Raw genomic sequence first — 23,074 nt, 5'->3', positions numbered from 1 at the left:
CAAGGGAAAATACTAATTCATAGTTATTACTGTGCATCCTTAGTTTGACTCAGTGGCAGTATGTACTGAAGTATAAATAATCATGTTCTGGGATCAATAGGTATCTCTAAGTTAATTGAACCAAGAGGCCCCCCAAGTACAAAATCACTCAATCTGTAGCAGAGAAAGACCTTTTTGTTCTGCACTGAGTTGAACACATTCCCTGCCAGCATATTAAAGTGCCAGAACCAGTTTTTCTTGCTCTTTACCCCCCAAGGATTGATCAGCACATGAAGGTCTCTTTGACTTCAAAGGCATTCTGGCCTTGGATCAGCCTGGTTGGGTTCAGAGGAGAAGGAAACACTAGCCCCTGATGTTTACTGCTGTGGGCCTTTCATCCTATAGTCCTCTACTTAGGAGAAGCAACAGGCAGAGGAGTCTTGTAACGGTTATAATTTCAGGATTAATGTTTAGTCATGAAATGCCTCACTCAGAAGAACAGCACTTTTATTTTAGCTTCCAGCCACTACTCCAACTGGGAAAGGTCAGAGACACAGTATGAAGCAAAGTGAAAGCATATACAGGATGTCAATTTGGGGAGGAGGGTGCGTGCTAACTGGCAATGGTGTCGCTTTCCAAATCACAAAGGTGGCATGGATAAAGGTCAGGGATCCTTAGTTAGAGAACTGGTCACACTGAACGTTTTTTTCATTTTGGCGAAACTTCTGGTCATTTATGGAACCGATTTAGGTAATAAAATTTAATTTTTTCAGTTTATTCTTCCTTATACAAGATTAGAGATTTAGATGGGAGACCACCTACCAAGCCTCTCCCATGACTCACTATAAGTAAAAATTTCACTAAAATATGATTTCAAAAATATTATTGAAGAATAAAAGACTATGCTTTTCATTTTAGTTCTGGTTATTATTTTTTTTGTATGCTATTATTCCACTTCCTGGTTTTGATAAATACAAATTATTTGAACTGATTTTAGTATTTCTTTGATAACTATTTATTATTTAAAAAATGTTTAATGTTTTAAACTTTAATTCCAGTGTCGTTAAAAAACACTGTTGTAAACAAAACAAAACAAAACAAAAGCACTGTTTTATTGGTTTTGGGTGTGCAATACCACACTTCAACAATTCCATGTATAACTAGGTGCTCACCAAGATAAATGTACTATTAATCCCCTTCACCTGTTTCATCCAATTTATGTTACCAAGAGTCAGCTCTATGCAGACGATATATTCATTGCTCTATTAAATATTTATATCAGCCTCATGAAGCAGATTCCATTATTGTCATATCATCTGTTTTACAAATGAGGAAAATTAGGCACAGAAAGTTTGGGTAAATTTGCAAAGATACAAAGCCGGAAGGAGGTAGAGCTGGGCTCTGAGTCCTGCCACAGGACTTCAGAGAGGCTCCACTCAGCAAGTGGGTCAAGGAGTTCTCAGGCCAAGCACTGCAAAAGATTGGGGTGCAAGTCAGGTTCTGGAATTATCTCAGGGTACAGAAGTGGATTTTTTTTTTTTTTTGGGTTCTTTCAGATCACACATCTGTTAATGTGAGTGTGGCAGATTCAACATGCATGACTTAGATGTGAAAGGCATTCCGAAGTTCTTAGCACACAGAAATATTGGATAAAGATGGAATCTGTGATAGAAAGTCTGCTTTAAATATTGGTGACAGCGAAGAAGAAATTCTTTTCTAACCTACTTGCTTTGTAGGCTTAAAATATGTGACCACGTACTATTTGCATCAAACATTATTCGAAAATGAAGGCTGTTATGGACTGAGGCAAATAACAACCGTATTCTTTGAACAAGGAGAGCTCATGGTCTAATGGGAATTCCAGCCACACAGGCTAATTATTACAAAGCCATGTGCTAAACGAAGGACTATGATAGTAGCTAAGAGGGCAATGTCGGCAATCCAGGTTGCCTGGGTTTGAGATGTGGTTCAGACAGTTGACAAACTGAGTGTCCTTTGAACAGATAACTTGACTCTGCCTCCATTTCTTCACATGTAATATAAAATTAATCATCACATCTATGTCATACATTGATTGTGATTATTAAATGAGATTTAGCCAGTTAATGTGAGTAAGACCTGACAAGGACTCGATTTGTTAATTTTGTTACCGTTGTTTTATAGTTAACATATGAACAGGGTGTAGTTGTTGCTGACTGGGATGTTCATGGGCTAAAGTAAACTCAGTATCACTGTCACTAGTGAAATAAAAGGCACCTCACAGAAAAAGTAACTCCAAGCACTTGATATACTTCATATACTATGGCGTGAAACTCAGCAAAATTGTGTGGGTACAGGTTCTCCAAGGGGATTCATCAGTTCCTGATCTGCTACAATCCAAATCTTAGAGCGCTGTGAGCTGCAATTTTTTCAAGTACAGACAAGTGAAAGGAAGCTGTGAAAACTGAAATCAAACCTGTCACAATCCAATGATGAAAGTTCCTAAAAGGTCAAAGAACAATTTTTGAAGGATCACTTTATCTATAATCATAAGGGAGTATAATTTTCCCCAGTAGCTTAAAAATTGTGAAACCCAAGAATGATTAATTATTTGCCAGATTATTTTAAGAACTAACGATGATGCGGATTATGATAGCCAATCCGTAAATAAGTAGCTGTTATTCTTCACAAATATTTAATTAGTATCTATTATCTATGATGAGGGCTTTCTTTTCTTTTTTTTTTTAAGATTTTATTTATTTATTTGACAGAGAGAGATCACAAGTAGGCAGAGAGGCAGGCAGAGAGAGAGGAAGGGAAGCAGGCTCCCTGCTGAGCAGAGAGCACGATGTGGGACTCGATCCCAGGACCCTGAGATCATGAGCTGAGCCGAAGGCAGCGGCCTAACCCACTGAGCCACCCAGGCGCCCCTTGAAGTCCTTTATTAAGCAGAACATGTGCTTTGTTAATAAATACTAAAGATGAGATTTGAATGTGTGAAATATAAACAAAATAAACACTGGCGGGATCGAACTGGATAATATTTAACGTCTGGGGGTTCGGTGGCTTTCATTTTAAGCATTGTAATTGGCTAAGCGTGCTGGAGGGGTTAAACAAGTCATCATTAAAAATGCTGTTTTGCCTATTTGAAACTATGTGCTGGATGAATAGATTACTAAGTCTGACAGGAAAATCTAGAGTTCAGAAATGCTCTGTGTTCTTGGGAACATACAGCATTGCTTGTGAAAACATGAGGAAGTTATAGTTCCATTTCACAGTTTAGCAACAAAACATCTGAAAAGAAACAAAGTCAACTACAGATTTTTATTAGGCAATCCATTTCAGTAAGTTTTAGGTTTTTTTTCATGAAATAGTGGACTACTCTATGTACTTATGGATGCTATTACAGCCATAATAATCTACCTTATGCTTCTTTTTGTGGATTACTTAGGAAAAGTTAAGATTAATGTCCTTAAAAATGAATACCTTCCTGGACTATATCCTTAGACGTAGGGGGAAAGCGAACATGCCCTGTTTTAAGAGACTGGAGTTTTGAGCTCAGCCTGTTTTCTAATTGCTACTGCCCAACTTCCCAATTCTGTCAGTGAAAATTCTGTTCTGTCTCAATAGCAGGTAAAGGGAACCCAGGTCTCTCGTCTTTCTTCTTCTTTCTAGATCTAGCTGTTAAAAGGCGGGTCTGCGAGGATTTTTTTTTCCTCTTCTGTGTGTCAGGCTCATGAAAGAAGCAGACACTTGGTATATGCATTCTAGAAAGATCAGAAACTGGCTGCCTCTTGATAATACATTTCAAGTGGATATAGTGCATTCTAACTTTATGCTGGTTGACTTTTTAAAGTCCCTGAGTTTTTATTACATAAAACTGTGCCCTGTTTTCAACCCCATGTTGAAGCTTGATGGTTAAAGTCATATAATTGAAAAAAGTCTGTGTTAAGAAAGATACCGATAACGTTAAGGAAACAATTTTTCCAATGAGACTTTTTAATAAAAATTCTATGATGGCTAGTCACATAAATGCCTTTCAATTTGGATAGAGACGTTTGTGAAAATGTTTATGAAGATGAGCTCCAGCTAGTCCTACTTTAAAAGAGGTTATATATTTAAATGAATATCAAGAATCTGTAAATGCAGGATCTTTTTATCTTTCAATAAACCAATTTTAATACTAGGAAGAAATGCAGCACATATCTTGTACCAAACCTCCCTAGTCATCATGTACTCTTGTCATCTGAGATTAGCATTCGGATTAAAGAACATGACTAAAAGGTTCTAAATTAGCAGTTACCAAGTTGAAATGGCACAAAAGTTAAAACAGTGTAATACAGCAATCTATTTCACGCAATATATTGCTTATACCAATTAATTAGCAGTTTAATTAGCATGATGTTTCATGTGGTGACCTAAGCCATTGTACTCCCAATGGGTCTAGTGGAGACAATGAGAAAAAGGAAGAAAGCTTTAAGACTGTTGATGGTTAAGTTACAATGGACCAGAATTAAAAATAATTTTTCATTTAGGAATGCCTGGCTGGCTCAGTTGGTATAGCATGCAAATTTTGACCTTGGTGTCATAAGCTCAAGCCCCATGATGGGGGTAGAGTTTATTAAGGAAAAAAAAAAAAATTAAATCTTTAAAAAATAATTCTTTATTTTATTTATTTATTTTTAAAAAGATTTTATTTATTTATTTGACAGACATAGATCACAAGTAGGCAGAGAAGCAGGCAGAGAGAGAGGAAGGGAAGCAGGCTCCCCTCAGAGCAGAGAGCCTGATGTGGGGCTCGATCCCAGGACCCTGGGATCATGACCTGAGCCGAAGGCAGAGGCTTTAACCCACTGAGCCACCCAGGCACCCCTAATTCTTCATTTTAAAATAAAAGAACTTGCATATCCTTTTTTTTCTTTCTGAACACAGAACAGATTTGTTAAAAAGGATTTTTATGGTATGAAGTACTCCCCTGAATTAAAAGCATATCAAATAACTGAATGTGCAATAGCATTAAATGAACAGTATTTTAAACAGCAAGTGACCACAAATAAATGCCTAAAGGCTTCACTTAGATAAAACAGAAGTACTTCTCACAATTTTGAGAGCAAACATAAAAGATATGTATTAGGGTGATCATATTTTTGAATATATAATGTGATTCATAGGATTCTATTAAGGGCCATTGAAATTACTTACAAAGGATTGCATTTTGGAAAGCCACAATGGAACTCTGCCTTTGGACAGGCCTGAGCAAAAAAATATGCATCTTAGAAATAATTTATCAAGTGCATGACATGAAAGGGGTCTCTCATCCTTTCTTCCCTCCCCAGAGAGAACATATTCAGATTGTGTGTGTTTGTCTTTATTACATAAAATGGAAGTTTCTGTCACGCCAAAGACAGTCATCTGCCAGCAGATTGGTTCTGCCTTTGAACAGCAGCATGAAGAATGGATCCAGTTGTTATGAATATTGGGCTGTAAAGTGCTCGCTTCGGCAGCACATATACTAAAATATTGGGCTGTAAAGCCCAACAATCTTCTGGAGGTGATTTTCTCTTCATTCTACACCGCTGACAATTCAGAAGACGCAAAGAAATAAAATAATTTAAGGATCTGACTCATTTCCCTAGATTTTGTCAAGCTTTCTTTCCCAATCACTGAAATCTGTTGGCTTCTTTCACGGCTATGTAATTAGGCTATTCGTTTCCTTTGAGCTTATGTACTACAGCAGGTTCAGAGCTCTTCTTCTTCCCCTTTCAGAAATTGTTCCGTAGCCTCTATCAGGAGTTAATGTATGGATGCCATTTGGAACATTGCTGGTTATTATGTCGCTTACAGATATTTTATTGTACGCAGAACTGAGTATTCATGGAAGTCTAAAGTCTCTGTTATGCAAAACCCTATGGAGAGAAAGCTGGTTAAATTTTATTTTTTTCTCCTGACTTCCCTCGTTTAACACATCAATTCAAATTGCTCCTTTTTCACTTTGTAGAAATTGTCTATAAATGGAATGGAAAGCTTATACAAATTATGGAGTTATAATTGATCATATATAATCACTTGCAACTTCTACTTTCTAAAATAAGGACAAATTTGCATTTGTGATACAAAATAATTCAGTAAACAATTGTGCTAGGGTGATCACAAATGTGTTTCCAAGATGTTCCTGAACATCTTTTCTTTTTAGTTTCATAGTATCATATCTTCAGGCAATCAGAAAATTGCAATTTAATTTTTGCTCTGAGTGTTACCTTGTAATGATCTGATCTGAGTGATCTTTCAGTTTGAATTGTATTTACTAAGAATTGGAATTACTCTGTTTTGTCCTCTCGTGGATTTCCTATGAAAACAATTTAAATGAATTGGATACATTGAATGAATTGAATCCTATGAATACAATTTAAAGGGATATATAATTCATAAATTAAAAGAACACCAATTACATCCTAGTCTTGGAGACTTTGAGCAACTTAATCTCTCCTGTATTTAAACAAAGGTAATAACAGTCTCATAGCATCATTAAGCAATGAGGATGAATTAATATACTATGTAAGTTATATGTTATAGAATGAGTTAATATACACCATTTATTACAAAGGCCTGGCATGATGGGAGCCAGCATAAATAGCAGGACTATTAAAGAAGGCTCAGAACTGTGACACAGATCACACAGGTTTTCACTAGTTGAGCACTAGTTGAGCGAAGCAGTTTTAATGCAATACAGGATGGTGCCTGACACATTGTGGATGTCTCTAAGTGTTATCTGCTACTAAAAACAGACAAATGGAGGTGCCTGGGTGGCTCGGTCATTAAGCGTCTCCCTTCGCTTAGGTCTTGATCCCAGGGTCCTGGAATTGAGCTCCGCTTGGGCTCCCTGCTCACCGGGAAACCTGCTTCTCCCTCTCTAACTTCCCTTGCTTGTGTTCCCTCTCTCGCTGTGTCTCTCTCTGTCAAATAAAAAAATAAAATCTTAAAATCTTTAAATTAATTAATTAATTAAAAACAAAAACAAAACCAAAAACAGACAACTAGGGTTTCCAGAGGTCTTATACTAGCCATAAGTTAGGCTAAGGTCCAAATTGTGTATGTATCTGACTTTAAACCTGATTTCCTTAAGCCTTTACAGGAATCTAAACTTGATTTTTTTTTTTTTTAAGATTTTATTTTTTTATTTATTTGACAGAGAGAGATCACAAGTAGGCAGAGAGGCAGGCAGAGAGAGAGAGAGAGGAGGAAGCAGGCTCCGGGCTGAGCAGAGAGCCCGATGCGGGACTCGATCCCAGGACCCTGAGATCATGACCTGAGCCGAAGGCAGCAGCTTAACCCACTGAGCCACCCAGGTGCCCCCTAAACTTGATTTTAGAAGTAGTTGTCAGTAGAGACTTCACAACCTTGATGAATAAGCTTTCTATGTAATGTGACTTTAAAAGTAAGTTTTTTAACTTATTTCAAAAATGCAGATCTGGTTATAACACATGAGAATATAATAAAAAAAATGACCAACTATCAACTCATATTTGAGCTTTTTCTTTGATTTAGAAATTATTCATTAAGGAGCACCTGGGTCGCTCAGTTGGTTATAAGCGTCTGCCTTCTGTTCAGGTCACCAAGTCCCATGTTGGACTCCCTGCTCAGCAGAGAGTCTGCTTATCCCTCTCCCTCTGCCCCCGCTTGTGTTCTATCTCCCTCTCTCTCAAATAAATAAGCAAATAAATAAAATTTTCAGTAAAACAAACATTGGGAAATATGCAACAGCTGTATTTATTCATTTTCTAGTAGAATTCAGCTGGGTATTTAGGTAAACTCATAATCCTACCTTCACTTCCGCTGTCTTTGAGCATTTGGAATTCTATTCAAATCCAGGGTGTCAAGGCTGGCTGGAGAAGCACCTTTTGCACCGTGACATGCTCTTCTCCATTACTGCCATGTCATTTGGGTTGCCATTCAGTTTCTTTAACTGTGAGGTTTGGGAATGCTTTATTTCACTTTTCCCCAAATATTTTGCTGCAATTTTTTTCTCGTAACTTATCTTAATAGATATGTTACCATTGAATCTTTAAATTGACTACTTTTCATGTAGGTCGGGTGTCCTGCAATAGTTTCCATTACTTATTGTTTAGTTGAAATTGAAATTGATATGCCCTAATGACTGTGATTAGAAGTTATTCCACCCACTGTGCCATCTAGCAATATTGATCATAACAATATGTGGTTAAAAAAAAAAGAGAGAGAAAGAGGGAGATAAAGAAAGAGCTTTCTCGCTCTCTCTCCTTTTGTGTTGCTGGTAACTGTTCAAAACTGTGAAATAAAATAGATCACGGTTAGGCATGGAAAGTAGAGTTGAATTGTTATTAGTGTTTGTGTAGAAATTACATAAAGTGGATTGAGATGTTACACTGAAAGCTGAACTATTACGTACATTGCTGCCCAAAGTCTTGCAAGGATAGGCCAACTTACTGCTTCTTAGGCCATGCTCGGGAACACTTAGTGCCTATTAATTTCTAAGAAATAAATTTCAGATTCCTTAATTTAGAATCATTCCTTTGACTCTAATCCTCCTCTCCCATTTTTGCTTTCCATTCTTTCTTTTCATGAACTCTTATGTTTCAGTAAGCCTGGTAAGTTTTAAGTGACTTTACCTGCTCTACCCTTTCCTACCAGTTTATTTTCACCTATACTACTACCTCCTCCAGCAATTCTCATCTTCTAATTTTACATAAATGAATCCTACCTTCCCTCTTTTCCTGGTTGCCATGTTGTTAGTGCTAGTTTTAAGCCACTTTATCTGTGTGATTTTTTTAAAAAGGTTTTATTTATGTATTTGACAGAGAGAGAGAGAGAGATCACAAGTAGGCAGAGAGGCAGGCATAGAAAGAGGGGGAAGAAGGCTCCCCGCTGAGCAGAGAGCCTGATGCAGGGCTCGATCCCAGAACCCTGGGATCACGACCAGAACCGAAGGCAGAGGCCCAACCCACTGAGCCACCCAGGCACCCCTATCTGTGTGATTGTTATGCTACCTGACTCTTCCTATCTCTAACGGTAGGATATTTGTGCATGTAAGTGTAGATGCATATTATTTCTTTCGTACATTATAATCTCTTCATTTGGAAGGTCCTAGTCTGATTCATATTTATTATCTCCTTCCAGTTTTTAGCAAAGTGCCTTGCTTATAGAAGATAAACAGATGCTTGATTGAATTCACTTGATGCAATAAATGGGAATATTATGTGATTCTAAGACATTCAATAAAGTGTATAATACTAGTCATTCAATACATACTTACTGAATTCCTGTACTAGATTAGGTAGTGAGGCTATAGCATTCCTACAAAGTATCAAATACTGGGCAACCCAGATGAGATGCTGTGCACATACTCAGGTACATATGTATAAACAAGCCACATGATCTGTTAAGTGCGCTTTCCTCTGTGTTACTCAGGATCTGCTCTATTGCAGGAACTTCTTTGTTACTAAGATAGATATGTGTTTCCTAGATGTGAGAACTACATGGTGTCAAAAGGAAGGCACCTCTTCTGGTGGTCAACAAGTAGGTGGCAAGGCAGGATGGTATACAAGGAAGCTGGAAAATAGATCAAACTGTATAAGGCATTGGATGCATGTTAGGGAGACACAACTTGATGCTGGGCAAAATGGGACTCAGACAGCAGAGGTCTTTAAAGACAGGCGAGTGAAGACCCTTATTTGTTAGGGGAATAACTTTCAAAGCAGTGTGAAGGAAGCACCGGAGAGGGAAGAGAAAAATAACCCTAAAGGGATTTGTGTTGCCCTTTAAGTGAAACCTATTTCTCGGAGACTCGGAATGCTGTGCCATTAGTTGCCACAGTTTACGTGGACTACGAAATTGTAGAGACAACGGCTGTCTTCGGTCATTTCTTGGCATTGGCACAGTGCTCCACCCTAGAGATTTATTTCTTTAGCAGAGGAATTACTATAATTAATACCAAAATAAATATATTTTAATGCATGGTTTCTGAAATCAATATGCACGAAACCATTCTTGGAACATGATGTTCAGTTCAACTTGAACTGTTTGTGTGTGACAATATGACAAGTCTTTATGATGTTTCTGGGATAGACACAAAGCGTGATTTTAATATAAAATTCTTTTTCTCCAATATGGTCGAAAGAGACTTTCTTTGATGTTAAACAATGATCTCAAATAAAGTCATGCTTTGGGGGCTATCTTGAGGCTGAAGACTAAAAAAATCATTACTCACTAAATCCATTTTGCTACTATCATTGCCGGAACTCATTGCCCAAGCCCTAAGCTGATTTTTATTTCAGAACTTAGCCAGAAGTATTTTTATATCAGTATTTTTTTAAATTTTGCAGCATATCATTAAAACATTTTCAATTATTTTTGATTGCTTTTTGCTCTTTGCAGTTTTAAAAAAAAATATGCCACAGATAGGACAGATATGATTTTCCCCGTCCTATAGTTTATGGGATTTGCTCTTTTCATTTAAAAACAAAACAAAACAAAACAAAACTTCATAGGATTTCATTTGTAGTAAGATAGTTCTGGCAGTTCCATGACAGTGAAATTTTAAGGATCATCAATATTGAAGGGTACAGACTGTGGAGTTACTCTTTCTTTCTCTCTCTTTTTTCACCTTTAATTCCAATTAAAAAATATTCTATTAGACTAGATGCTTTCTACCTGGATGTTTGTTGTCTGATCTTTGACTTGCAATCAAGGAAAGTCAGATTCCTTCTGTTAGAGCTGAAAGGGTGCATAACCTGCCAGGGGTTATCTAGTGTTTCAAGAATATAGAACTCCTGGTCTATGAATAATGATTAATGTATGGTACTTATATTGTTAAATCTTTCAAGAAAAGTGTCTTGTAAATTTATTCTGTGTTACTGGAGCCAATCTTAATATTCCACATAAGGCAGAGGTTGCACATACCATATGTTTGCAAAGTGTTTTACCCACGATTCCATATATAAATACCCACATTCATAATACACAATTTTCAAAATACCTGCTTTATGCTTTATCATGAAATTTATGTAAAATCCTGTATAAATCATATTCAGCATACTTCATCATATATTTTTTTACAAGAGATTGTATTTCTGTTTGAAATTTTTATTGTTTTTCATAGGTTTCAGAAGGAATGCCATCACACCTTTAATGTTGCTTTTACCTATGGTGTGACAACTTAAAACTTTCTAGGTAATATTAATATGAAAGGGTAAAACCTCTGATATAACATATTGTCAGAATATCTTAGTAGTGGGTATAATTTAGGATTTTCTCAATGCTTGCTTTGTGAATTCAGAATATTACCTTTATTGATACCATTAGTAATATATATCAGGAATACTAATGTCTGCGTTTACTCATGTACTGACTGGCTGAAGCATTACCCAATGGAGTATAAAGGCATAAAAGTGTTACATTAGTTTGATAGCACATATATTATCTGTCTATCTAGATATCTATCTATATAAATACTTTGAAATATATATTTCCTTTGCATACATGATGCCTATATTCAAATATATATATATTCAAATATATATATATACTTCAGAATGTATTTTTCTATTCTGAAGATCAACCGAGGGAAATAATTACTTGATAATAATTATTGAATACAAGTTTCAGACCAGAAACTGTGTTTGAGCTTGGGAATATAAATATGGGAAAGAGACTATCAGTGCTTTCATAAAACTGAGAGAGTCAGATGTGTTAAAAGTGCTATAGGATGACAAAGTGAAGACATTTGGGAAATGTTTCATGACAAGAAACTTTTTATTCAAACCTTGTAATAGTTAGTAGTTCACTTACACTCAGCAGGGAAGAATGGCATTTCAACTGGAGAAGATATCATGAGCTAAGTAATGAAAACATCAAAATTCCTTGTATATTTGGTAAAAGTCACATTATCCCGTGTGGTTAGAGTGTAGGAAACATTGGATGGGTGACTCAAGATGAACTGGAAAGAACAAATTGGTTCATCTCAAGAAGAGCCTTGGATTTTATGTCTAGCTGTTTGGGTTTATACTGTAAGGATTCAAAGGTCACTGAAAGTTTTTGAGCAAGGTTATGACACAGTAAGTGTTTTAGAATGATGGCTCTTTTGGTGGAAAGGAAATCAGTTTATAGTTAAAGTACAGGTGAAAAGGAGACTAGTAAGGGAACTAGTACTTTCTGACAAAGCCTCATCAAGTGATTCCGATGCTTTCTGTAGAGAAAGATCAAGTTGTGAATGGACAGAAGGATGTTAAATATTTGGTACACGATTGGAAGTTGGAGAAGAAAGGAGAGAGAAAATAGGGATGGAAAAAAATTGTTTCAGATTTTAATTTTTAATATTTTAATTAAAAAGTGGAATTTGGGGGGGGGGAAAGTGGAATTTGAAATGTAGGAGAATAAGACTGGGAAGGGAAAGAATTAAAGAGTTCATGTACGTTTAGTAACAGTGACTCCACAGAAGTATATGAGTTCCTGGGGGAATACAGACAGAGTGAAAACAAAAGGAGGCAAAGGGCCAATCTTGATGAGCCATAGTGAGGATAACATAAAGGAGAACCAAAGTAAATGTGGAATCTGCAGAAGCTGTGTGATAAAAAGCAAAGATGGAAACGGTGTCGCTAAGAGTGGATTAGACATCCTAACAGTAACAATATCGAAAGTTATTATAATAGCAAAAGTTGACTTACCTGTTTTTTTTTTTTTTTAAAGATTTTTATTTATTTATTTGACAGAGATCACAAGTAGGCAGAGAGGCAGGCAGAGAGAGAGGAGGAAGCAGGCTCCTCGGTGAGCAGAGAGCCCAATGCGGGGCTCAATCCCAGGACCCTGGGATCATGACCTGAGCCAAAGGCAGAGGCTTTAACCCACTGAGCCACCCAGGTGGCCCCTGACTTACCTGTTGTTAGGCACTAGATTTAACACTAAAATATAATACACAGATTACCTCATTTAGTACTAATAATACAACTTGTTTTCAACCAATGGAAACCAAATTTATAACTTAATATTCTAAATCAAAGATAACTTCGGGGACAATGAGTTGGAGCTCGCATGGTACTGTGGAAGATAAAGGAACGTGCTCAGGGGAAAAAAAAAATAAAAAAGCCTCTTCCAGCTCTGGAAGGTGGAGATAAATTCAGGGATTAGTAGGAATTGGTAAACTCTCTCTTTAGATACTACTTCTAGAATGACTTAAAGCCAATTATGTTAATGTATTTCACCACTATGCTTACTTTTCAGACTCCAAAGAGGGAATGCCAACATGTCTTTTTGAGGTGACTTATCAACCTTTTGGTTAAGGAGAGGCAACACACTTTGAATAACAGTCTTACCAGATGGAATCCAGAAGGTGAAAAGTAATTTGCTCAAAGGAAATTTGACTGTCCTTAAAAGTATCCCATGCATCCCCAGTTTAAATGTGAAGGAGCTAAATCTTAGAGCAGTTAAATATCTTGTCCAAATTTAAGCAGTTAGTAAGTAAATAAATTGATATTAAAGCTAAACTGCCAGCACTTGCAACAACAAAACTGAAGAGTGAGAAAAGACTCCTTTGTGCAGCATTTCTTTCTTTCTTTTTTTTTTTTTTAAGATTTTATTTATTTATTTGACAGAGAGATCACAAGCAGGCAGAGAGTCAGGCAGAGAGAAAGGGGGAAGCAGGCTCCCTGCTGAGCAGAGAGCCCGATATGGGGCTCAATCCCAGGACCCTGAGATCATGACCCAAGCCGAAGGCAGCGGCTTAAACCACTGAGCCCCCCAGGCGCTCCTACGCAACATTTCTAATAGATTCATCAGCATGGGGGCAGGATAAGAGTACAGCAGGTTTCATGGAGATAGTTGTAAGTAAGCAGAACCACTGACTGCGAGGTATTTTGCCAACAATCTTGCAGGAGAGAAAAGGAAGCAGCAATTTGGTGGTGGAAGAAATGAAGAAAGATTTTTTTTTTTTTACACAAGTTAGGGAAATTTAGGTAGGTTTCTAGGTTGAAAGAAAGAAGTTTCTAGGTTGGACAGAAAAGAGAAAGCCCACTGATGAAATAGGACCCTGTCAGAGGCAGGAAGGAGTGGAATCAAAAGATCAAATGCATAAAATAATGAGGATTCTTCTGAGTTGCAAAACGAAGTTCCAGTGAGTGAAGATGCAGGCAAATATGGAGAAGTGGAGAAGGGACGTGGAGGGGTTCCTGCCTGATGGCCACAATCTTCTCAGCAGTAGAAGGCAAAATAGTGTGTCACGGTTGAGGGGGGTGAAAGGGAGAGGGGAGCATCTGAGGAGGGTGTGGTAGGAGCAGCTGCTCTGTGGAATGGGGAGACCAGCCAAATAGGAGTGAGTAACAGGGCTGTTAAGTGCTGAGAGTTCAGCTGACATTGGAAATCATAAATCTGTAGCAGAGTCAATCAGCGTGGTTATTCAATTTTCTCAGTAACTCTTGGCAGTCTAGGAGGAGGAGGAGAGCAACCAGATGGTGGTACGATTTGGTAATGGGACTGGCACGGCAGCTGTGAGAGGAGGTCAAAGAAGGGAAGAATCAATTGCATCCATGAAAGTATGGTGTCAGGGGCCGTCAAGCCAAGAAGAATTGGACACTGTTAGAAAATGGAGAAGCAAAGCAGTGGAGGGCATCAACGTTGGAAGCTTTTGTGGGAGTGCACAAGTGGGACAGGGGATTAGAGGAGAGAATTTCACAATTACGCATATTACAGTAGAACACTCTGCTTAGAAACAGTCCATTTTGTATCTATGGGTGTGAATTATCAAAGCTGAGCAGAAGTGATTATCACTAGAATATAGGGGAAAAAGAATTCCAGAGCTAAATAGATGAATGACTCATCCAGATTATCTAGCATAGTGACAAGTAATAGAAGGAAAAAAAAAAAAGGAAAGAGAAAAAAAGAAAAAAAAACAAGCCAATAGCCAAATTAATCAAGTAAATTGATGAAATACTTATAGATGCAAGATTTAGAGAGAGTTAGACAGTTTGATTGTTGGGGCTTTGCAGGACTTACTGAACTAAGATAATAGAACAATGTCCCAGAATGAGAGGAGAAGTCCAAGGGAATGCCCCTCTTCCTTTTTCGCCCTGAGATAGTAAGATGATTAGTGTTTTCAACAGTGTTCTAGTATGTGGTGAAATCCACATTAATAAAACATAAAAGTCATTGCAAGCAATTCCCATTCAAGGACACTTAATTTACATTTACCCTAAGATATGTTCTAGTAGATAAATTTCTTCTTCCCTACTAGGTCATGCTAATTTTCATTTAAACATGTGGTTATAACCTATCTTAAACACAAAGAACCCAAATAACCACACACATTACACACTCATCCCTGATTTAGCTGCCACCTCCAGTTACAGCCTTGTGTTTCTGGTTTCCTTCACATATATTGTCGTCCCCCACTTACTCACATAGGGAAGTTTTTAAAATCCACTGTATGGGTCTTCAGTCCCTTCCATTCCACTGAAGCGGCTCTGTAGGGGTCATCAGAATTCATTATGCTGAATCCAGGGGTTAATTCTGTCTCCCTGTCTACATCTTGGCATTTGGACAGTTGTTCACTCCCTCTCCCTTGACTGCTTCATATCACCGTATTCACTTGGTTTTCCTCTTCCATTGCGGACTGTCTTCTTAGTGTCCCATACCGTTTCGACTAGATGTCTAAATCATGCAGTACTGCAGGATTGTGTTTACGTATGTCGCCGTCGCTTCCCAGGGTCCTTGGGAGGATTAAATATGTAAATAATATCAATTAAAACAATACATATGTATTTAGAAATGTACTTGGCTCCGAATAAGTGCTCAACCAAGCTAGTATTAGTGCTGTCACCAACACAACAGATCGAAGGCAGAACGATTCCTTTTCCCCCCAATACCTTAATTTGCTCTCCTCATAAACCGTTCTGAGTGAATAATACTGATATCCACTTACTTTGTTCAGGGTGAAAAAACAGAGATCATTCTTGGTTCTTTTCCCTCTACAATGTCACCCAATCCATCAGGAGTTTCTGTTAGCTTTACCTCAGAAATCTATACCAAACCTCACCACTTTTCTCCACATCATCTTCTAAACTGTAGCTCAAGCCACCAACATCTGCTGTGTCTCCAATTCGCCTCGATCACTCACAATACAGTCTCCGATGGAGTGACCCTTCTACAGTGTCGATGCAAATATATCTTTCCACTATTTAAAATTCTCCAGTGGATTTTCATTGCAAGGAGAATAAAATCCAATCTCGCAAAGTGTTCTGCAAGCAAACCCTGGTTGGGAACCAGTATCTCTCCGAGGAGACCTCAGCTTTTCCACTGAGCAAAACCATTTGGACCTTTTTTTCTGCCACTCAAACAGGCCGAAAGATTTCCCCTGTCAAAGCCTTTGAATGTGAAATTAGTCTTTCGAAATGTAATCTGAAAGCACAAGTACTATATATCTGGATTCTGGTTGCTTCTTTAAAAATCTGATGAAGCAAAGCCTTCTGCCTCAATATTACATTTCTAGACCTAACCCAGCACATATTGTCACAGTCTTCGCTGATTTGTCAAAAAAAAAAAAAAGAAATTTGGTGATTTTTGGTACGTTTTCAAAATTCCAATGGAGAGAAGCTTTCTGATCTTGAATATTTTGTAAATTCCAAAGCGAGATGCCTGATGAGAGCCTAATTTTTTGGAGTCTTGCACGCAAGAGAGATCTCGACAACTCAGGTCCCTTTTTTTCCCAAAGGGACAAAAACATGTGCAGTGGCAGTGGGCTCTCTGGGGAGCCCGCAGTGACATGGGCGGTTGCTTTTCTCAGCTGGTGTGGGAGGGAGAGGTGGGCAGGCACGGAGGCGCGTCTCTGTGTTGGTGTCTGCAGACGATGAGTGAGCTCCAAACATGTACAAAGGCTGTGGGATGGATAGATAGAAGAGATGCCAGTCCTGACAAAATAAACAAACATGTGGAGAAAGGGTGAAATGCAGTTATCAATCACTGATTGGTGAGATAGTATACTTGATAATTGATAGATTCCAAATATCACAAAAAGTCACTCTAAATTGTATTGCCTGGTATAAACTATTCAGTAGTTTTGTTGTTATTTTTGTTATTTTTATTTTTCTGCAGACTTGTTTAGATGTTTAATAACTGTTTCCTGCTTCTTTATTGACAAGTGAAGCAGAAAACTTTTTCAGGGCATCCTGTTGGGGTCTCCCTCTCTTTCTTCTTATTTTTTTCCCCCTTCAGAATAACTTAGGCACAATTCCTAAAAGAACACCAGTTGGCCGATTTCCATCTGGCATCCTTCCCCTCTTATTTTCACTGAAAAGTGTGGAGTCTAGTTTTTAATGCTATTTCTGACTAAATTCAAGCTTTCAGTTCAACACCCATCCTCCCCCTGTTTTTCATATAAGCAGTTACCTCTTCTTATGGGAAAAATAAACATAACTCCGGACTCTAACCGAGCAGAATCAGATAAAAACAAATTGTACTAATATGGGCTTACTAATTTCTAGTAATCTTTTGTAGGCTTTGGAGTACAAATGTGTCATGTAAAAAGTTCCGTCTGTGCAGAAGAAATTGAGTGTTTTACACACAGATAATTAGAAAATTGTCAAGACATATGTTGCTTTTTATAAACGTTTTTGTATTTATTGTTTTGCAGATGATACCCAAAAATTATCATAGCGCTGAATTACGAAAAACCTCTCAACTTAGAGGTCTTCATCAATGACTAATTGCTACTATTTGTAACCACTTTAAAAGCAAATAAAGCGCCCATCTGGTAATTCTATTAATGGTTTCTATATTAAATGGCTATTAGTCCCCAAAAAGAAAATATGCAATTATGAAATATTCATATTCCACTCACTATTGAAAAGCTTACAAATGTGTCTGGGAAAACAGAGTTTATCATTTCTTTTCTCATTCCCTATTAAGCCTCTAACCTCTTAAAAAATCAAATTGGATTAATGATGTAGCTACATATACTCAATAAAATGGACAATTAAAGGAATTATCTAAACAAATTAAGGCACAAAAGGAATGTTCAAAATTAATAATTTGGGTACCAGTATTAGCTCCCCTCCTACCCCAATTCTCTGTGTTTTCTGCTATAGAACTCACAGGCCTTGCACACCCAGGTCTCCGCACTGAAAAGTGGGAAAGGGAAATGCTAGTTCTGATCCTACTAGTTTGAAATTCTGACCTGGAGCAAAACTTTGCCCTTCTCTGAGTGGTCAAGTGGGAAGAACCTCTCTGCTAGTCTTCATTTTTTTTAACTTTTTAAAATTTTGTAAACTGAACAGTTCTCCGTTTTATCTTCACATTTCACAATACAAATGAAAATTGTTCTTTCTTTTTCTTTTCTTTTCTTTTTTTTTTTTCTTTTTGGTCCTACTAACTCCTCTCCAAAAACTAGCCTCTCTTTGATAGGAAAGAGGGAGCAAGTCTTCCTTGTCCTGTTGTTAGAAAACACCCAAGTTCAGAGCACCATGATCTCCTGGGAAAGTAGAACAAGTAATGTAAAATGGGTATAGGGACTCTTGGGTGGCTTAGTTGGGTAAGTGTGTGCCTTCAGCTCAGGTCATGATCCCGAGGTCCTGGGATTGAGTCCCCAGTAGGGCTCCTTGCTGAGCAAGGAGTCTGTTTTTCCCCGTCCGTCTGCCCCTCCCCCTGCTTTTGTGTGTGCTCTGTCTCTCCCAAATAAATAAAATCTTAAAAAAAAAAAAATGGATATAAAGAGATTCCCGTCTCTATCTGTCTAGTTGAGTCACTCCTGGCCAGGTGGGTATCATCATGGGGCAGGTGGGAGGTCTCATCACTGGGGGCCTTAGAGTCATTGACATGTGGCCTCCCATAGGCAGCCACATTCCAGGAGCTGGTCCCACTGACATTACCGTAGGATGATGCCATCATTGGCATCATGGAAGGGTCCCCTGTAGAGGGTGCCGGGATCATACCAGCGTGAGGAGCCTGGGGGACTGGGCGTGAGGAAGGACCATTGTCCCTGCCGGAGGAGGAACGATGATAGAGTAGGAGATCTCTTTTCTTGTCGAAATGCAGTAGTTTTGTTGATCAGGCTCTCTGCCTGCTCTTCCATCTGTTCCTGATATTAGGCTTTTGCATTCTCTTTGTGTTTCCTACCACTGCAGTGTGTCTTCATCACAGAATGAGACTCATGGGTGAGGTATGTGATGCAGTAGTCACCTTACAATTGAGGCATCTTGCTCTGCGGGCCGCTGGCCACTCCGTCCTGCGCTGCCCAGAAATGACCTCTCCGCTAGTCTGGCTAGTCTTTAGTGCTGAAATGACGAATTAAAGCGATGAAAAAATGTGAATGTGTTTTGTAAAAGTCAGTCCCTTACAGAAGGCAGAGATGGTTATCACACGTAGGCTTCTGAAATAGGACAATCTTTATCGTCCACCTAACCTGAAATATCTTCTCACTGAGGAGGAAGAAGGTGTAGAATTGCTTAAGTCTGCTTTATTCTGAGCTCTGGTTGCTTGGAGGTTTGTGAATATTCACTAACTTACCACCTCCTGTGGCTGGGGGGCTTTTGTACGGACCCATAGGGAAAAACCAATTCTCCTGCTTGCCTTCCTGCCTTTGATCTTCCAGTGACCCTGACCACAGAGGCAGAGTGGGTGGATCTGGTTTACATTATATATAAAATGAACCATGCCCCTGCTCTAATGCTCTAGCACCTTTCTGATTTTGTGATGCCATCTCACACCTCTTTGCCTTTGTACATGCCTGGAATGCAAATTCTCTTTTTCGTTGTTCTTCAGTATGTAGCTCAAGTCTGTATGGTAAGATTGTAAGTCACTTTTTTTTTTTTTCTTCTTTATCCTTTGCTTTTTTAGTTCTCTTTTCATGACTTTTATAGTTAGAAATGTCATTTGATGATTTTATTAACTAAAACCTGAAGTTCCTCATTTGCAGCCTGAATCAGAGTTAGGAGGCCCTCATTTGTTTCTCCGGTATAAATGTTCTCCCCTCCTGATCATCCTCTAAATGTAATGCAAGGGACTGCCTGTCTCACTAATCTGAGATTTGCTGTAACATATCCTTCCTCATACCTGCTACGATATCTGTAACAGACATTTATTACATGTCAGTGAAATGAGTGAGTGTACAAATAGTTTATTTTATTTTTAATGGTTTTTAACATTTTTTTTTGAGAGAGAAAGTGAGCACATGAGTGAAGGGAAAGGCAGAGGGAGAAGGGGAGAATCTCAAGCAGACTGTCCACTGACTGCAGAGCCCGTTGCAGGGATCGATCTCACATCCCTGAGGCCATGACCTGAGCCAAAACCAAGAGTCAGACACGGAACTGACTGAGCTACCCAGGACCCCCTGTAGTTTATTTTATTTTATTTTTTAAAAGATTTTATTTATTTATTTGACAGACAGAAATCACAAGTAGGCAGAGAGGCAGGCAGAGGCGGGGTGGGGGGGAAGCAGGCTCCCCGCTGAGCAGAGAACCCAATGAGGGGCTTGATCCCAGGACCTTGAGATCATGACCTGACCCAAAGGTAGAGGCTTTAACCCACTGAGCCACCCAGGTGCCCCTGTAATTTATTTTAAAGTACATATAGAATAATATTAAATACCTAGTAATTAATAGATCTGAAGTTATCCCTCATATAAGTTCTTAATTTCTTTTTGTACTTTTATAAATTCATTGGAAATAAGTGATAAAAATAAACTTTATCATTATAACATATATACAAATATATAATAAATAATTGATTCAAGCTCTTGTAAATTATAATTTGTAAGACAACTTTTCACTCTGTCAGTTCTTTTTTGTATTTTCATCTTGTGACCTATGGCTAAACCTTAGCAGTTAAGGTAAAGACACTATAGCGTTATAAGGGCATGACTCATAAAATCCAATGGTGACTCTTTGGAATGGATTACCACTAGGGTTAATTTCTATTTGGCCCTTTCACGTCAAATCTGAGGTTGGGACAACTGAATACATTTGAACGATAATCAGAAGCTTCACACATTCCTCTCAATGGAAAGGATACTGTACTCTACTTGAAACAGTATTTCTTTCAGAGTGGTCATCAGTAGTGTCTGGTATGAGTTTGTGAAGATAAGCACAATTTCATTCAGTTTGAATCAATAGATACTTACCATATACCAAATAATTTATGAGTCTGTAGATACACAGAAGTGCATAAGACCTTGGCCCTTCTTTGAGGAACTTACAAGGGAGGTAAAAAATATAATCAATTTCCTATTAAGAAAGGGTGAAATATTGAACAGCAATATTCAACAAACATTTCTTAAGGACTGCTCTTTGCTTGGCACAGTGATGAGTACTAATAAAATGCTTTAAGGATAACATAGCATAGAATCTTTAACTCTGGCATGGGGGAAGGCACTGAGGTAGATTTGTCTTTCCTTGGGCATGGCAGGTAAATACTTTGGACCCACAATACTCTTATGAACCCATGACAATGTTTTCATTTCTTTTAAAATCAGAAGAAAAACAAGGGCCTTTTAGGTCAAATGAAATGTTTTAATATACAATATTAACATATTCATCTTTATGTCAACAGAGTTATAATATATACTTAGTGAGATTTTCTAACGATGAAATTGTTCCTCAAAGACCAAAAAGCCGGGCGCCTGGGTGGCTCAGTGGGTTAAGCCGCTGCCTTCGTCTCAGGTCATGATCTCAGGGTCCTGGGATCGAGTCCCGCATCGGGCTCTCTGCTCAGCGGGGAGCCTGCTTCCTCCTCTCTCTGCCTGCCTCTCTGCTATTTGTGATCTCTCTCTGTCAAATAAATAAATAAATAAATCTTAAAAAAAATAAATAAAGACCAAAGAGCCTAGGGTCCATGAAATTCACGTTGGCTCTCTCTGGAGGCAATTAGAAACCAGAGGAAGTCAGGAAAAGATTTAGAGAACTAGCAGTGGGCCTTGAAATAATAGTACCATCTCACTAGGTAGAGGACAAGATCAGAGAAAGCCGAAGCCCAGGCTTGCAAAAGAGTAGAATGAAATAATTCATAGGTGCACAAATCATGTCTCCTAATTAAAGTTTTCAGTTCAGTGGACAGAGGCAAGTATATGCAAAGGACAAGTTAGGTAAGAGATAATATGTGCCTCTTCCAAGAATGGGGAAGATACCTGCTTCCGGATCTTTAAGATTCCTGAGAATTAAAGATTTTAAGAATTTAAGATTCATGAGAATTAAAACTTTAGAACTAGATGCTCAATTTTCTGGTCCATGACATCTGTTTGGGTGTAGGGTGGGTGGTTGTATGACTTGGAGACTGTCTTCAAGCCCTAAAATCTTTACTTATCAGTACCTATGAATTTATCACTCTTTGTTTTATCATTCTTCTTATACATTTTGGGAATATTATCAACACCATAACATCTCAAAATTACATTTAAAATAATGAAATCACCTTTGCCTTAGAAATTCACACAGGATTACTTGAATACTCTAGTCAAAATATGAATTCTTATTCTTATTTTGGGTATAAGTGTTTACTGATAAGTCAATACAATTTCTAGGGAAAATTCAAAATCCAAATTTGACATAATTCATACTGATGAATTCTGTTAAACTATTTTCAAAATTTTAGAGCATAAGGTAAAATTTCAGTCTAGCATAAACTGTTGTTTTTATTCCATTCCAGCTTTAATCAATTCCTTGGAGGGTATGTTCTCCCCTCATTTTCTAAACCCTATTCTCAGTACTCTCTTTTCTTTCCCCTCTCATGTAAGGAAGGGAAAACATTATTCATGTAATTTACTTTGAGAGAATAACATTAAGGCTACTTACATTTTTCTTATTATTATAAAAGTGAATAGTAGGTGAGCTGATGAATTTCATTTTTCGACTAAGTAAACATGCACATATTAAATTCTCTGTCATAAATATAATCAGGCCTTTAATTAGAAAATGAAGGAAACATAATTCTAAGCATTATGAAGATATATTGGGCTTCTGGTGGTTAACACATCTCAGATGAGGTAACTCAATCAGAATCCCGTACTCTAGCTCTACTCTGAATAGAACTTTGACGTATCTATCATACTGAGTGTGTAGGAGATCCAAAGGGCTGTGCCATTTTTATGGTGGGTGATAGCATCATCTTC

General features: G+C 37.9%; 1 protein-coding gene and 1 pseudogene across 5 annotated transcripts in view; one reads left to right on the top strand and one right to left on the bottom strand.

The window, feature by feature from the left end:
• Positions 1–23,074, top strand: part of PCDH7 (protocadherin 7) — a 418,062-nt gene that overhangs the window by 66,065 nt on the left and 328,923 nt on the right. The window lies entirely within an intron of this gene.
• Positions 18,699–19,168, bottom strand: LOC122890093 (annotated as a pseudogene).

The sequence above is a fragment of the Neovison vison genome, chromosome 11, assembly GCF_020171115.1.
Source record: "Neovison vison isolate M4711 chromosome 11, ASM_NN_V1, whole genome shotgun sequence".
Lineage (NCBI taxonomy): Eukaryota > Metazoa > Chordata > Mammalia > Carnivora > Mustelidae > Neogale > Neogale vison.
This window is presented reverse-complemented; position numbering and strand designations above follow the sequence as displayed.